The following is a 16763-nucleotide window of genomic DNA, read 5'->3' on the forward strand; positions in this document are numbered from 1 at the left end:
GTGGAGAAAGGGGCCACGAGTCAAGAAATGCAGGCAGCCTTTAGAAAAGGATGGAAAAGTCCAAGGAACAGATTGTCCCCAAGAACTTCCGGAGAGGAACACAGCCCTGTTGATACATTGATTTTAGCCCAGTGAGGACCATGTCAGACTTCTAATTTACAGAACTAGAAGATAATAAATACGTATTTTTTAAGCAATCAAGTGTGTGGTAATTTGTTACAGCAGCCAAAGAAACTGCTACAATAACAAATGCAACATATCAAGCATTTTATGGGAAGACCTAAGTGGGATGCCCCATGTAAGCTGGAAAGTTCAGGGAAGGTTTCCCTGTATGCAGCAAATAAAGGGAGAAGGAATTTTCAGGGCAAAGAGGAGGGGAAAGGGCATTATAGTGTGTGGGGTCAGGATGTGTGTGGAAGAAACATGAGCAAAAAGGAACAAGGTGAGAAATGAGAGTGAGTTTGGAACACTACAAGCCATCCCACCTTGCTAGCACGCAACATGGCAAGAGATGAAGTGGGAGGGATGGGGTGAGCGTGTGGAGAGGACTTCTCTGCCCTGGGGAGGGGCTTAGGCTTTAAACAGGGGGGCATGAGGAGGCATGGGGGGGGTTGGAATGACATGGTAAAGGGGGGTTGGAATGACATGGTAAAGATTTGCACTAAAAAATATATCTTACATATAATATATCTTACATATATCTTACAATGTATATATAATACACATACATATATACACATATATACATATATGTGCACATATATATGCAGATATAATATATAGTATATACATATGCATATAATGTATATGTATATATGTAATTCTTCCTTTTAGCAAATAACTTCCAAACAGAAATAAACAGCAGTTATTTCAAATATAAACCCCAGTGGCTGTGTCGCAAGGCACAGGCTCTGAATGTGGGCACTTGATTTGCAGTCAGACCCTTCTTCCCACCTGGGCGAAAATGTGCACTGTGTACCAGGAGGGGAGACTGCACGAGGCACTTTCTCCTGCCCTTAAATCCCTCCTCTTTAGTGGTCCCCCTTCACAGGGGCATTGTCAGAGGATTTATTCAGTGAGGGTGCTGATGGTGGTTTGGGGATGCTTTAGTCCCTACACAATCTCCATCGGACCAACCCAAGCTATTCCAAAAAAATACATAATACTAATACTTTTATAAACAGATGGATAATCTTATAAAGCAGATAGGTTTGAAGCTGCTCTGCTTGGAGCGGGTGTGGAGGCCATACTATCTTCTGCTCAGCTTTCTCCCCCTGTCCACGGCACCCTCATCAAGCCCCTAAGGATTCTTCGACCATCGTCATTAAAGTACCACTCATTGCCCTCATTCATTCCACAGTTACTGTGCAACTACCATGTGTCTGGAACTGCTTCAGGCAATGGAGGTACAAAAGTGAAAAAGGCAAATTTCTCTCTCTCTCTCTTTCTCTCTCTCTTTTTAACTAATGTGCAGATGGTAACTAGTGTGATGGAGAAAAACAAATCTGGAAAGAAACTTAGAATCTTGGAGTTGGAGGAATGAACTCCAAATAGGTTAGAGTAGATAAAGTTTATCTTCAGATTCATTGATCTTATCAGGTAAGCAGAGGACAAGGTCATCAGCTGAGCTTGCTGGAGAGAAGTTGTTGCTGGAAATCTGGAACGAGAGGAGGAAACTTGAAACAGTCATGTAGGGGAATAGGAGAGACACAGGTCTGGGGGGCTGTATCATATGATCACTGGGCAGCATTAAGGCCCGTTTGAAGTTAATGATAATAAATTTAAAGTGAAGCCACTTGACACCCCTCCCCCTCCCAAAAAAAGAAAAATAAACAATCTTAGGTAAGGTGTGAAGAAAAGAAATGAAGCTTTAGAATATTTGGCATTTAAAATGATTTGTACATATTCTGTCATCAAAATAGCAACCAACTGCTATAGCTATAAAAGAAATCCATAAATATCTATCCCTCCTTCCCCAATTTCCAACCTCTAAGACACATCACTGGCATTTTATATTTATGGGTGGTTTATAGATCCTCCTGAGCTGCATTATGTAGGTTGCCAATATTTTCTAATTCCACATTCTTGTTAATGAGTGGTTCCCCGTTGCCCTCCACACAAGATTTATTAAAATTACCTAGGGAATAGTACATTTGCAGAACTATGAAATACAGTCAGTGTTTCATACTGATTAGAATTGGTACTTTCAGTTGAAGTCTCCTCCCAGAAAAGTGCACAAAAATCTCACCTTCTCCTCCAATCTTGTCAATTTCTTCTGGGATATAGTGGGCCTTAAATACAAAATATTTTGCCTTAACTATTATTATTTCTAGTAACTTTGTCAAAAATACATGAAAGACAGAAAATCACTTAGCTCTGTGGTGCCAGGCACTGGGCCATCCATCCTGTGTTTGGCAGGCAAAACTTGGACTAATGGAGTAGATTTTGTTCTCCAAGGAGAGTTAAGGACAGGAAGAGAGGTGAGAGGCTCTCAAAAAGCAGGACAGCCTCAAACGCTGAGCCAGGCGCAAGCTCAGAAGGAGGAAATGTGATGTTTATGGGACCAACTTGCAAATGCAAACATGAGTCAGCCAAAGCAATATAACAAAGGGTCCTCAACAGCTGGATTTCTTTGATGTTTAAAGTAGTAATAAACATCCATGACTATCTTTGGAACATGATTTATCTCTACATATACATATATCTATTTAATAGAACCACAAGGATTAGTTAACCAAAACCTACCTAAGAACTATCAACTTTCACTTCTCTAATTGGGTCCCGACGCACAAGTTTATCTGTTGGGAAAAAAAAAAAATCTTTTTACTTCCTATTACTGAAGTGGGAATCAGTAATTGTAGGGTTCCCAGGAAGAAAATGAAAAGCCCTCGGATTTGGGGGGATCTGGGCTGCAGTTCTCCAAATCTGTTACATGGGAGGGGGTAGAGCAAATCATTAGTGAGTTTTCTTGTCTCCCCAGGTCTAAAAATTTATGAACTTTCAAAGGGATACAGGAGCCAACCTGAAAGAGCTCCAGCCAAAGCTGTAAAAATTTGAGCAACAAAATAGATAATGTAGTATTGAATTATAGCTCAAATTATAAACTAAATACATATGAGTCCACACTGCTATAAATAAATGATTGAATAGATAAATATTTAAGAGGGAAGGAACACATCTTCCTTACAGAATAATTCCAAACAATAAAGTAGATACTCCCCGCTCCAGGAGGTGGAGTTTCATTTCCCCAACCCTCCTCTCTGGAATGTGGGCTGAATTTGGTGACCCATCCAAAGAAAAAAGTGTGGAAAGGGAAATAGCAACCGCCGGGCAGACACTACTTTAACTAAGCGATTAAGGTCAACATCACCAGTAACAAGTCCTCTTGCTATCGTGTAGCCCCTGATATGATGTGATAACGAGAAGGACATTTTACCTGTGTGGTCTTCCTCCCCCAAACCCATAACCACAGCCTAATCATGAGGAAAACATCAGACAAAACCAAATGATAGATATCCACAAAATAGCTTAGCAGAAGTTTTCAAAACAGTCAAAGTTAAGAAAAACAAGGGAAGACCAAGAAACTGTCACAGACAAGAGGAGATTAAAGAGTCGTAACACTAAATGGAGCGTGGGGTCCTGAACGTGATCCTGGAACAGAAAGATCTTAGCGGAAAACTAGTGAAATCTATGTAAAGTCTAGCTTAGGCAATAGTAACGGATCAGTGTTCATTTCTTATTTTTGACAAGTGTACCATGGTGATGTAAGATGTGAATACTAGCGGACACCGGCAGAGAGAGTTTAAGCAACTCTGTACTATCTCTGCAACTTTTTTGTAAATCTAAATTTACCCCAAAATAAAAAGGCTTATTATAAACAACAAAAGCAAAAATTTATGAACCCGGAGTGCAAACAGAACCTTTTTAAAAAAGCAGCAGCAACTATTCCCCTTTACATAACTCAGTTACTGAGAGGTGTGCAGTGTTGGGAACTCGGGTGTTGGGATGCGGAGAAGGCACCCCGGGGCGCCCGGAGCCGGGCGTGCGTGTCCGGGCGCTGCGGGAGCCCAAGCTCCTCCCCGGAGCCGCTGGGGCGCCGGACTCTGCCCTGGGCGCGCCCTGCGGGGCGGAGCCACCAAGCCCGGCCTAGCCGACCCGGCCCGAGGTCCAGAGCAGAGGGGAGGAGCGGCGCCCGGACCCTGCGCTCGCTGAGCGCCCTCCAAGGTAGGCGAGCCCCTGCGATCTGCGGGCAGGTCAACCCTCCCGCCCCCCAGGTGAGTGGGTGTCCAGGTGCCCTTGGAGCTGGTCCCCCCCAGCGCCGCCCAGTGTACCAAAGGCATTTTCCTGTAAACGGATCCTTGGTGAGGAGCATATTCTCCCTGTAAACCTCTTTTCTGGGCTCGGATTCCCTGGGCGAGAAGTTTGTGCTCCTCCAGGAACAGAGAGTTGCCTTCCCCGAGAGAGACTACCCCCTCCATAGCCCTGCGCACAGCTGATTATTTATTTAGATTGCTGTTACGCAGTCCTTTGGTCAGGGGTCCTCGCGATTCACAGGCGGTGGAGAAAGCCCTCTGGAAAACTTGCTGTCACCTGTGAACCCCCGCGTGGCAACTTTGACAGCTTACTGTGCCCGAAATTTTTAAGAGCATAAACAAATGAACGAGTGAAGGTGGTTGTCTTACCCTTCATTCATTCGTGCTGGCTTCTGTAGCTGTAGGTGTAGCAAAAAGAGAACAGCCTATTGGTTGACAGTTTTCTACTGTCATGGGATCTTAGAGCTGAAAGTTACTCAGCCCCAGGCAATTTTACAAAGGGGCAGTGTCATCTTACGGAAAGAACAGTACAGGACAGTGCAAAATTGGATGATGACAAGGCCGTAACTTTTAACCTTCTTCAAAAGGGAAAATAAATTTATGTATACATATATATATATGTATATATATGATCAGAAGAAACAGCTCCAAATGTAGCTGAAGCCGTGTCTGTTTACCATTTTCACTATAGTTGTTATTTAAGAATCAAAACCTTTTTTACTTCTTGGTATATATAGACTAGATGAAAGGTCCAAAAGGGAATTATTTCTCATTTGCAATAGGGAAAAGATAATCTGTCTTTTTTACCTAATGCTATTAAATATTCAGTTCTGCAGAAGTCTGGCTTTTCAGAAATATGATCTGAGTTGGAGTCTCAGGTACCCTAGCACACACAATTGGTGCTGTTGTTTCTTCCTGCTGGGCTCTCCCGCCTCGCTCTCTCCCTACACTGATAATTTGAGAGTGAAGGTCCCTGACACAGGAATTTGCGCCTAAGCAGAGGCTTCTCAACTACTTACAGAAAGAATGAAAATGGCTTACACTTCCTGTGACCTAGGCAAACTTCACAAGGTTTTTACCTTTGTGATTTGCTAAATAAATTTAGTAACTATACCTGCACTAACTAAAAAGAGATTTTTGAAATAAATACAGACACTATTTCAGTTGTATTATTCACCTTTATGATTCTGAGAATTAATGACAGGCATGTTATTTGTTAGCGTATTGATTTATAATGCGCTGGACAGTGGGCTTGAGTTGTAATCTAAATTCTGGACAAAGCCAGAAAATCTAAGCTAGATTTGGCCAAACCTGAAAAGTGAGGTGTACATTTATTTGTTTAGAATAATGACTGTAAAAGGGAACAACTGAAGATTTCTGAAGGGAATGTCAAAGTCTTTTAAAGTAGTGGCTTTGACTCTTTGAGACATTTACATCAAAATTAAATGGCCATTTATTGATAGAAAAGCATTTCAAAATGGCAACACGTTACTATCAATTTAATAGCATATTTAAGTAAATTTACATTTTACTAAGCGTGAAAACAGCCACCCACTGAATTTGGAAAACAAAAGCACGTGTGTGTGTGTGTGTGTGTGTGTGTGTGTGTGTGTGTACACTCGGTTTTAGAAAATATTTGGTGCACCTGTGGATTTTCGGGCCTATTCATATATTCACTGAACGAATATTTATTGTGTAGGGCACCATGTTCTTTCTAGGAGACACAGGGGGATACAGCTTTGTGTAAATAAGACACATTCCTGTCCTCATGGAATTTACACAACTTTGGACTCCTCCGGGACACCCCGAGGCCATAGATTAGGAACCACAGCAATCACCATCCATCACTTTTTGACAGTGACCGAAACTAGAAACTAGATTAGTTTCAAATCACAGACTCTTTTACACTGATTGAAATAGTCAGATTAAAAAATTGTAAAGGAACTTATATGTTATTCAAGTCAGTTTTCTCTTCTGCTTAGGTTGGGAAAGAATTTAGGGATCCTGTGTTCTGGGTTTAATGTTATGAAATATTGAGATCTTAAACCTGAAATAGCTAAATATCAATTTCATGCAAATTCAATAAAAACTAAACTTGTAGTAGCAGATGCAGTCATTTAGGGGGTGAAAAATTCAAATCGAGAAAATTCTATCCATCAAGTTATTTTTTTCCTGTAAATTAGAAAAACATGACTATAATTATTTTTTAACCTCAGAGGAAAAGAGTGACTTTATGTAAGACATTCTTGCTTTTTTTTTTTTTTTTTCATTTTGCTATTTTTAAAAACAGCTCTATTGGAGATATAATTTACATACCATAAAATACATCCAGGTGTCCAATTCAGTGATTTCTAGTAAATTTATGGAATTGTGTAACCATTATCACAATCCAATTTTAGAATATTTTCATCATCCCCATCCTCCCAGAATCTCAACGGCCTGTTTGCGGTCACTCACCATTCTCACCCCCAGCCCCAGGCAACCACTAATCTACTTTCTGTTTCTTTAGATTTGACTTTTCTGGACACTTCAGACAATGAGATCATATAATATACGGTGTTTAGCATCTGACTTCTTTCACCTAGAATAATGTTTCCAAGGTGCATTCAGGTTGTGGCATGTACCACTAGTGGTTCCTTTTTATTGCTAACTAATGCTCATTCCATTGGATGGCTATGCCACATTTTGCTTACCAGGTGATGGGCATCTCTGCAATCACATTGAAGTGGTAAGACAAATTTTTTGGTCCAGCTTCCATGGTAGCATAATTTGAAAATAACTGATAGGAGCCAAATTTGTATTTATATTTATGAAAAATACATTCCTGATATGGATTACTGATATTTACCAAATGTCATAACTGTGATCTTTCTGTGATACTCCATGAAAATAGTAAATCGTAAATCCTGTGCCAGTGGCAGGAAGCATCAGTCATTTCATATTCTAGGCTGGACTTGGAAGACGTTTAACTCTTTTTTTTTTTTTTATGTGAGAATTTATTTTGCCTTTATTTTTGATAGATAATTTTGTTGGATATAAAATTCTTAGTTGACATTTTTTTCCCTTCAGCACATGTAATGTCACTTTCTCCTGACCTCCATTGTTTCTTTGAGAGGTCTGCCTTCAATTTTACTTTATTTTATTAATTTTTAATTTTTTTTATTGGAGTATAGTTGCTTTACAATATTGTGTTACTTTCTACTGTACAGCAAAGTGAATCAGCTATACATATACATATATCCCCTCTTTTTTGGATTTCGTTCTCATTTAGGTCATCACAGAGCATTGAGTAGAGTTCCCTGTGCTATACTGTAGGTTCTCATTAGTTATCTATTTTATACATAGTATCAATAGTGTATATATGTCAATCTCAATCTCCCAGTTCATCCCACCACCGCCCTTCCCCTTGGTATCCATACAGTGTCTCTATTTCTGCTTTGTAAATGAGATCATCTATACCAATTTTTTCAGATTCCACATCTATGTGTTAATATACAATATCTGTTTTTCTCTTTCTGACTTACTTCACTTTGTATGACAGTCTCTAAGTCCATCCATGTCTCTACAAATGACCCAATTTCATTCCTTTTTATGGCTGAGTAATATTCCATTGTATATATCTACCACATCTTTATCCATTCCTCTGTTGATGGACATTTAGGTTGCTTCCACGTCCTGGCTATTGTAAATAGTGCTGCAGTGAACATTGTGGTACATGACTCTTTTTGAATTATGGTTTTCTCTGGGTATATGCCCAGTAGTGAGGTTGCTGGGTCATATGGTAGTTCTATTTTTAGTTTTTTAAGGAATCTCCATACTGTTCTCCATAGTGGCTGTATCAATTTACATTCCCACCAACAATGCATGAGGGTTCCCTTTTCTCTCCAGCATTTATTGTTTGTAGATTTTTTGATAATGGCCACTCTGACCGGTGTGAGGTGATACCTCATTGTAGTTTTGATTTGCATTTCTCTAATAATTAGTGACATTGAACATCTTTTCATGTGTTTCTTGCCCATCTGTATGGAAAGACATTTAATTTTTGACATTAACTTTCGTAGAGAGCCTATGTCTCCTTTGCTACGTTTTCTTCACAAATGATATGCATTTAAATTTGGGGGATTTTGATGAGTGTTTGGTCCAACAGTGATAACTGAACTACTCTTAAAAATATGAGCACTTCTTAATAACATATTTTAGTGGCACACTTAACATAAAGCATGAGTCATCTATAGCCTTAAGCCAAAAAATAGAAGGGAGTGCATCTGGATTTACATGCTTTTCGTTTTATTATTCTGTAGTTTCTATGACTGTGCTAAAGGATGAACCTGATACAGCTGTTTGTTGATTTACCAAATCAGGCACTAGTTTGAGCTCTTAAAATCTAAAACAGAAGAAATGCCACTCCTTGTTCCTCCAGGACCTTTAGAGGAGCTAGACCAAAGTAATAAATTATTCCAGGTTCCTATTACATGGTGGTGTTTCTTCTATGAGTAGTCTACAGAACAAATCAAATAAGAACTCTCTAACACTACAAAAACATTGGCTTTGGTTATACGTCTCTTAGGAAGCCGGGACCTTGAACAGCAGTTCAGTCAGAGCTGTTTTCTTATTTACCCCCATTCACCCTGCTTTGTGCTAACTCTTAAGACAAATGCATTTTTAGTGGGTTACGTTTGACAACTTATGGTCTAACGTAGATTTCTCCAGTTGAGTGGAAACTCTTCTGTAAAATGTTGGCAGATTCTGTGAAACTAAAGAGAAGACACTATGTCTCTGAATGCCTGTAAGTTACTGCTAAAATTGCAAGATCCTATGGGGAAAAAAAGAGCATTCAGATAACCTGAAGGTCTATTTTATGGACAACTTGGAATGCAAGGATTTTAATTTTATGCTCCTAAGGTTTGAAAATAAGGTAGCCTAGGTTAAATAGTATAGTTTTCCAAAGCTGGATGTGGTCATTTGGAGCTCAGTTTGTCTGCTGGTAATATCAAAACAACTTGCTGAACTCTTGGCTCATAACACTAATGTTTTGCTGATCTGTGGTTAGATGAATTAAGTCTCTGTTGGCAACATCTCTCTCTCTCTCGACTTGGTAAGAATTTAAAAATTTCTATAACAAATGTATTTTTCTAGTCTTACACTGACAATGTCATTCCAAATGTCTCTTGAGAGTCAAATGTCAATTACAGGAATCCATCTTCATCCTTCTCACCTTTTGGAAATTGGAGTGGACATGCTCCCCCTGTTGTGTCTGTTCACCAACAGCAAGAAGGCTCGCTCAAGCATTGAGCTGTAAACTTCTTCTAATTATATTGGTGAGTTCACTCACTCATCACTAATGGTCATGTGATCTGATATAAGGAACTTGGTTTCACCCAGAGCCAGGAGCTGCTTCTCAGCCTTGTATCTTTCTATTAGCCCCTGGATTGTGGTAGGATGCCACACTGGGATCAGTCTGACCTCTTCCTGATATAGGAGGATGGTCAGAGGGGGCAGTGAAGCACAGGGTCCGGGCTGCTTCAGGGGGTGGTCAGCCTTAATGGACTTTGTAGTCACTGCCTCAATGGTCTATGTGTTTATGCTCTACTGTGAAGAATGAAAACATGCAGCTAGAAGATGATCAGAAAAGGAATGGGTAGATGAGATAAGGAGTTCTAGGTTCATGAATTAGATTTAAATCTTCTTGTTGCAAATACCCTTGTATACTGCTTACATATTTTTATATATTTCCTCCTACTTTTCCACCTTAGTAAATAATAATCATGATTAACTTTCTTAAGATGTTTAAGATTTCCCTTGTTTTTGTCACAATATTGAATGTCTGATTTCATGGACTATTCTTCTAGAAGCAACAGCACTAGCTACCTGTCAGCAACTCAGTTACTTGCTTTTTAACAATTCTGATTCCGTCACTACTTTCTTTTTGCCATTTACACTTCTGGAGGGGTTAACAATTTGAATTAAGGAAAACAAATTCAGCTAATTGTGGCTTCCAGTTAGTTCTGGTATAATCAGTGAAGTTCCTTGGATTTTGAAATCTCCATTGCACTTTGCATTTTCTAGGGTACTGTTGAATGTTTAAAAAATAAAAGCATATAAATCCATCTTTTTTAGTGTAGAGTTCTGTAAGTTTTGACGAATGGCTACAATCATGGAATCTACATCACCATCAAGATTTAGAACAGTTCCATCACCACTCTCCAACCCCCCAAAATATTCCCCAGTGTCTCTTTTGTAGTCAATCGCTCCCCCACTCTTAATCCCCAGTTCAGTTTTCTGGCCCTATAGTTTCAAATTTTCTAGAATGTCATATAAATGGAAGTATGGAATATGCATCCTTTTGGATTTGGCTGTTTTCAGTCAGCATAATGCATTTGAGATTCATCTGTATCGTTGTGGGTATCAGTAGGTCATTCTTTTGTATTGATGAGTAGGATTCACCTGTTGATGAATATTTGAATTTTTTCCAGTGTTTAGCAATTATAAACGTTTGTGTTTTATGGAACATAAAAGTCCCCTAGGAGAGAGGTTGCTGGGTTGTACAGTCTGTGCTTAATTTTATAGGAAACTGCCTAAGTGCTGCCGTCCTGCGTGGCTGCACATTTTGCTTTCCCACCAGCAACATACAGGAGTGTCAGCTACTCTCCATCCTCACCCACACGTTGTATCATCTGTTTTTCCCTCCTTCGCTGGATAATTTTTAAAATGAAGTAGATGGTGTTGAAGATCAGATATCCCAAGACCAGCTTAGGAAGCTACAGATATTTTGTAAATGTCTGAGCCTTTTGCTCTTAAAATATTTAATAAAGCCACAAAAATTTTCCAAAAGGGCACATTCCTTATAAATGTTACAAATGCCTGAGATATATGTCAGTGACAAATGCTTCTTCTCATGTTGTTTTCACCGATGAGTCATAAGCGGCTTTTAAGTTGATTGTTAACTGAGAAGGACAAAGCAAGAGGAGTAATTGACTGATGGGGGTGGGGGGATGAGAAGAGGGGGCACAACTGGGTTTAGGTGTTGACACTTGCAAATGATGCCCTGTAAGTAAATGTCTACAATAAGTTGTGAACATAAAGATAATTACTTAATATTCTCTGAATGTGTATTACGGTCAGATACACCATAAGCACTTTTGATACAGTATCCCATTTAGTTGTCATATAACTCTATGAGGAAGTTAACAGCTTCATCTGGATTTTTCAGTTGAGGAAGCTAAAGCCTATGGGAGTTTAAAAACTTTTCCAAGGAGGAGTTTGGGATTAACAGATACACACTACTATATATAAAATAGATAATCAACAAGGACCTACTGTACAGCACAAGGAATGCTACTCAACACTCTGTCAGAACCTATATGGGAAAAGAATCTGAAAAAGGATAGATGTATATGTATAACTGAATCACTTTGTTGTACACCTGAAACTAACACAACATTGTAAATCAACTATACTCCAATATAAAATAAAAATTAAATACAAAAAAAGATGAAAAAAAAAGAACATATACTGAAATAGATTAAAAGAGAATCCAGAAATTTACCCAAAAACAAACAGTCAGTTGAAAACATTCATAGCCATTTTATTTTTGATAAAGATAAAATTTAATTCAATGTGTAAAAATTAATAATTTCAACAAATGGTGATAAAGGAATTGAAAAAAAAAACTTTTCCAAGGCTGCTCAGCTAGTGGGGAAGTCAAATAGTCTTGTGGGCAGTACCGACTGAGTCTGAAGCCCTCATCTTTAAGCCATGAAGTCACACTGCCTCTGTTTTGTGGAATAAATCTATTGTGACAACATCTGCTTAGGCTCCTGAAGGATGCGCCTGGGGGCTCATGTCAAGAGTCACTTGACTGCTACTTAGTCACTTACTTTGGAAAACCCCCGTTACCAAATGAGCTTGGACCCAAGAAACTAGACTTGGAAGTCCATTCAGAATGAAGCAGAAGACAAAGTGGAAATTTGGAAAGAGCCCAAGCCTCGTGGGTTGGGGTCCATGACCATCATTAAGGAGCTGTCTTTGCTTGATCTTGGGGAGCTCATTCTCTCATCTGTAAAATGGGAACAATAACACTTAACCCCCTCAGGTGTTCATGAGGATTATTAAAGGCAGCATACCCCAGCCTGCATGTGGTGGGCTGTCATCAGATCCCGGTCCCTTCACCCTTCCCCAAATGGGAAGGGATTCACGTGATTTGCACCACTCTGCAGTGGAGCTGCTATACTGGACATTGGGCGAAACCTTCAGCTGTTTTTCAAAGTTTCAAATTATACCAATGAACTATGAAGATAGATTTTCTCATTACAAAGACACTTGGATTTGGGGGTCAGTCTATCTGGGTTCAGGTGATAAGATTAACTTATGATCTTGAAAAACATGTCACTTTTCTGTGACTTGGTTGCCTTATACCTACATATAGACAGATATAGATATATAGGTAATAATTATAGCACAGTGTGTTGGGATGATTAATTCTGACAATATACGGAAAATAATTTTTGGTAAATGGCACAGTGCTTTGTCAATAGTATATATTTTACATTGTGTTTGTACTAGGATTTCAATCCTTTTTTCCCCCCAAACTAAATAGCTTTTATTTCATATCTAAGAGCTTGCTATAGCACTGGCTGTGATATAAATATATTTGTGTATACAAATGAGTAGCATTTAGAAATGAATAAAAATTAATTCTACTTTAAAAATCTTAGGTTATTTCTTGCAAACAGCATTGCAATTACTTGGGCTCCGTGTTAACATGCATGTCTTTTGATATACTGTACATCATTTTCAGGTAAACTGCACAGTCACCTGAGATTTAGCCAGCTGACACTGGATGTCACCATTGTGCCGTGTAATGTCGCTGCACAACAGGTGTGCTATTCAGCATTCAGTACATGACCAGTCTCTTCAAGGGTCTGGAGATGTATTAGCTTTTCTCCCCCCTCACATAACCTCATTACCCTTGAGCACTTTTATTGTAAATTACTCTCTCAGTTTCTAATATCAAAGCTCTCTATCATAGTGACCAAGAATGATGAGACAATTGTCAATATTGTTAGCTCAGAACTGAGGAGCTGAAAACTCAGAAACTGTGCTAAAACAGGGCTCTCCGTCACTAAGCAGAGTCACTGACTCTGGCTAACCTTAGTAGGAAAGGAATTTACTGGAAGTAAATTCAGCTTCCAGAATCGATGGGTAAACTAGGTACGGAAATGGGAGAATCCAGTCCCGGTACCTCAGCAAAGATCAGTCTGTAACAAGAGGGGGATAGACTTCTTCTGGCATTGCCACTGGTCACTAGATACCATGCTGGTGTTCCTGTCGCTGGACGCAACACACTCTCTGTGCCAGACTCCTTCCTGCCCAGAATAATGAAGGGATTTTCACTGCCTCCAGCTTATCAAGCCTGAGGGACAATCCTTTGCTGGCCTTTCCAGGAGGGAGTGCTCAGTTGGCTGAGTCTAGGAATTGTTCCTGAGCTCCAGCCCCAGGGAGTGAAGAAGAAGTAAGGGATCTTTCCTGCAGAGACTCCTGCGGATGGTGACCCTACATACCTGGGAGGGAGATTCAAGCCAGGCGTCCACCACGGTGCTTTTCAATCAGCACCCACAGAAGTGAGTTGAGAATGCTGCCGTGTGGTCAGCTGCCCTTCGCTACTCTTTCCATGGACCTGGACTCAGTTGCATGTGCCCTGTGGCACCTGACAGCGTCCCAGACTTCGCTGTCCCTGTCTTTCCTTCAACCCTGAGGGAGCCTGACCAGCCAGGGCTAGACCTGTTTTAAGTGGCTAAGGAGAAAACTCCTTAGGCAAATTGAAAGTCTTAACAAGTTGCAGCCTATTAAAAAAAAAAAAAAAAATTCCTGCCCATTAAAAGAAAAAGCAAAAAAAAAAGGTAGGTGACACTGCATACCTTGTTCTTAGAACATGACTTCAGGCAAGTTCCAGCCTCTGCTCTTGCTCTACCCTTTGCCTGGAATCCTCTTCTCCCAGATGGCCACACGGCTTCACCTCCTTTATTCACGTCTTTTGCTTAAATGCCACCTCTTCAGATCGGCTGCCTCTCAGCACCCAGCCAAAACAGCACCGCTTTTTATTCTGTTACCCTGCCTCCGCTTTTCTTCGTGATACCACCTCTGATTATGTTCCCTATATATTTATTGTTTTGTTTCATGTCTGTTTCCCCCCTGTACTGAAAGTCCCGTGAAAGCGGGGTCTCTGACTCATTTCTGTAGCCACAGCTCCTAACACAGCTGTATTCAATAAGTATTTAATACATGAATGAATGAATCAAGGGTTAAATAAAGGAAGGGAACTCCTTTAAAATCTCTAGACTATAAGTACCACAAACTGAATGGCTTAAACGTAGTACTTTCTTGTCTCACAGTTCAGGAGGCTGAAAGTTCAAGATCAAGGTGTTGGCAGGGTTGGTTTCTTCTGAAAACTGTAAGGAAGAATTTGTTCCAGGCTCTCCTTCACCTTCTGGTGATTTCCTGGCAATTTCTGGCTTTCCTTCGTGTGTAGAATCATCACCTTGATCTTTGCCTTCAACTATACATGGAGTTTTCCTCGTGTGTATCAGTGCCCAAATTTTCCCTATTTATAAAGACATCAGTCATATTGGATTAGGGTCCACCATACTCCAGTGTAACCTCATCTTAACTAATTACGTCTGCAACAACCCTGTTTCCACATAAGGTCACATTCTGAGGTACTGGGGGTTAGGGCTTCAACATGTGAATGGAAGGGGGGACAAAATTCAACCCATAACAGGTGCCTTCTTTGTGTTTATTGTATAATGGTTGAGCCATGCTTATGTCATTAATCAGAAAAGTAGGTTTGGTTACATAATCCTGGGTGCTCAGTGATGTGCTAGTTTACCACATGGATAATAATTCACAATAATGTGTATGAATTGCTTTGTAAATGGTAAAGTATTCATTGGATGTTAGTATAATCAGCTGGGGATGTTGACAAATTATTGATGCATTATCAGGAAAGAATCAATACTATGGATTTGCTAGTCTTAAAATCCCCCCAAATGGATTTTCCTTTACAGCCCAGCTCAATCTGCAGACTGTTTAAAGTATTACCGGACATTTTTCTATCAGCCGGACTGCTTGTCAGCAGTAATTGTGGATAATGGCTTTATGTTTTATTTACTTATTTGACAAACATGTACAAATCACTTAGTATGTGCTAAGCACTATTATAAGTGCTTGACAAATGTTAACACACAAACAACCACATGTTTATTATTTATATTATTATTAATTATTAATAATAATACTATCTGAATTTTACCGATAAAGAAACTGAAGCACAGAGAAGTTAAGGAATTGCTTAAGGTCACACAGCTACCGAGTGGCAGAGTCAGGCCATGAAACTAGGCAGTCTGCCTCCAAACCTTTTAGCTGTAGAACATTCTTTGTTCACAGAAAGTCTCATGGAAAAATTCAGTGTGTGACAGAACAAAGCAGAGCTGCTTTGGTTCAAGTCCAGACAGCAAAACCCTGTCTGGGCAGCACCTCCCCTTCCCTGGGGAGCCCTGTTTGAAAAGCCCTGATCTAGGAAATAATACCTCCTGGCTTGATGCCACTTGTAAGCTGTCTTCAATCCACTCTAGCATAAAACAAAATTCTTTTCTCACTTTAATTAACTGATTGTGTTTTATTTTGAAAATTTTATCTGCTTAACCTACTTCTGGCAGAAATAAAATGTTAAGATGGATTTTCCCCAGGATGGTAACGCCATATGGCAATTTGGACTTTCCTGGCTTAAGTTCCCCTTTGGTTTCTTTATACAAATGAAAGACTGTGATCGTGAAAGTTCCCTGAACCAAAAGAGAAATGGGATTTGAGTTCCTATAAATAGAGTTGCATATAAACTTTGCAACCAGATAGGCATGATCTACCCTCTCTGTTACGTACTGCTTATTTTCTGTGGTTATTCATAATATAAAATGATCGGAGCAAGAATTTTAAGAATTACTGTCCACTGAGTGCCTTCTGCAACCAGGGATTTAAAAAACTCTTCATTTTTACAACTCTAGGTGTTATCACCCCTATTTTACAGATATGAAAGCTGGGGCTCAGGTTTTATGTAACTTGTTTAAGTTGGCCCAACCAGCGAGGGGAGGAGGAAGGATATTTTGAGAAATATCAGTGGTTAAGGAGCAGAATTATTATTTTTTTTAAATTAATTAATTAATTAATTAATTTAATTTTGGCTGTGTTGGGTCTTCGCTTCTGTGCGAGGGCTCTCCCCAGTTGCGGCAAGTGGGGGGCCACTCTTTATTGCGGTGTGCCGGCCTCTCACCATCGCGGCCTCTCTTGTTGCGGAGCACAGGCTCCAGACGTGCAGGCTCAGTAATTGTGGCTCACGGGCCTAGTTGCTCCGCGGCATGTGGGATCTTCCCAGACCAGGGCTCGAACCCGTGTCCCCTA

General features: G+C 39.9%; 1 protein-coding gene across 8 annotated transcripts in view; it reads left to right on the forward strand.

Moving 5' to 3' along the window:
- The first annotated feature begins 4098 nt into the window (after positions 1–4098).
- CCDC68 (coiled-coil domain containing 68) overlaps positions 4099–16763 on the forward strand; it is a 50455-nt gene continuing 37790 nt past the window's right edge. For 4 of the 8 annotated variants that reach the window (XR_014233975.1, XR_014233976.1, XM_082353421.1 and 1 more), the window contains exon 1: positions 4111–4224. The gene's annotated coding sequence lies outside the window, so the exon portion shown is untranslated. Of the gene's footprint in view, positions 4275–9505; positions 9632–16763 lie in introns of all 8 variants that reach the window. The other 4 variants (XR_014233978.1, XM_082353422.1, XM_082353424.1 and 1 more) reach the window with 3 other exon arrangements.

Source organism: Balaenoptera borealis, assembly GCF_965194805.1.
Source record: "Balaenoptera borealis genome assembly, chromosome: 14".
Taxonomy (NCBI): Eukaryota; Metazoa; Chordata; class Mammalia; order Artiodactyla; family Balaenopteridae; genus Balaenoptera; species Balaenoptera borealis.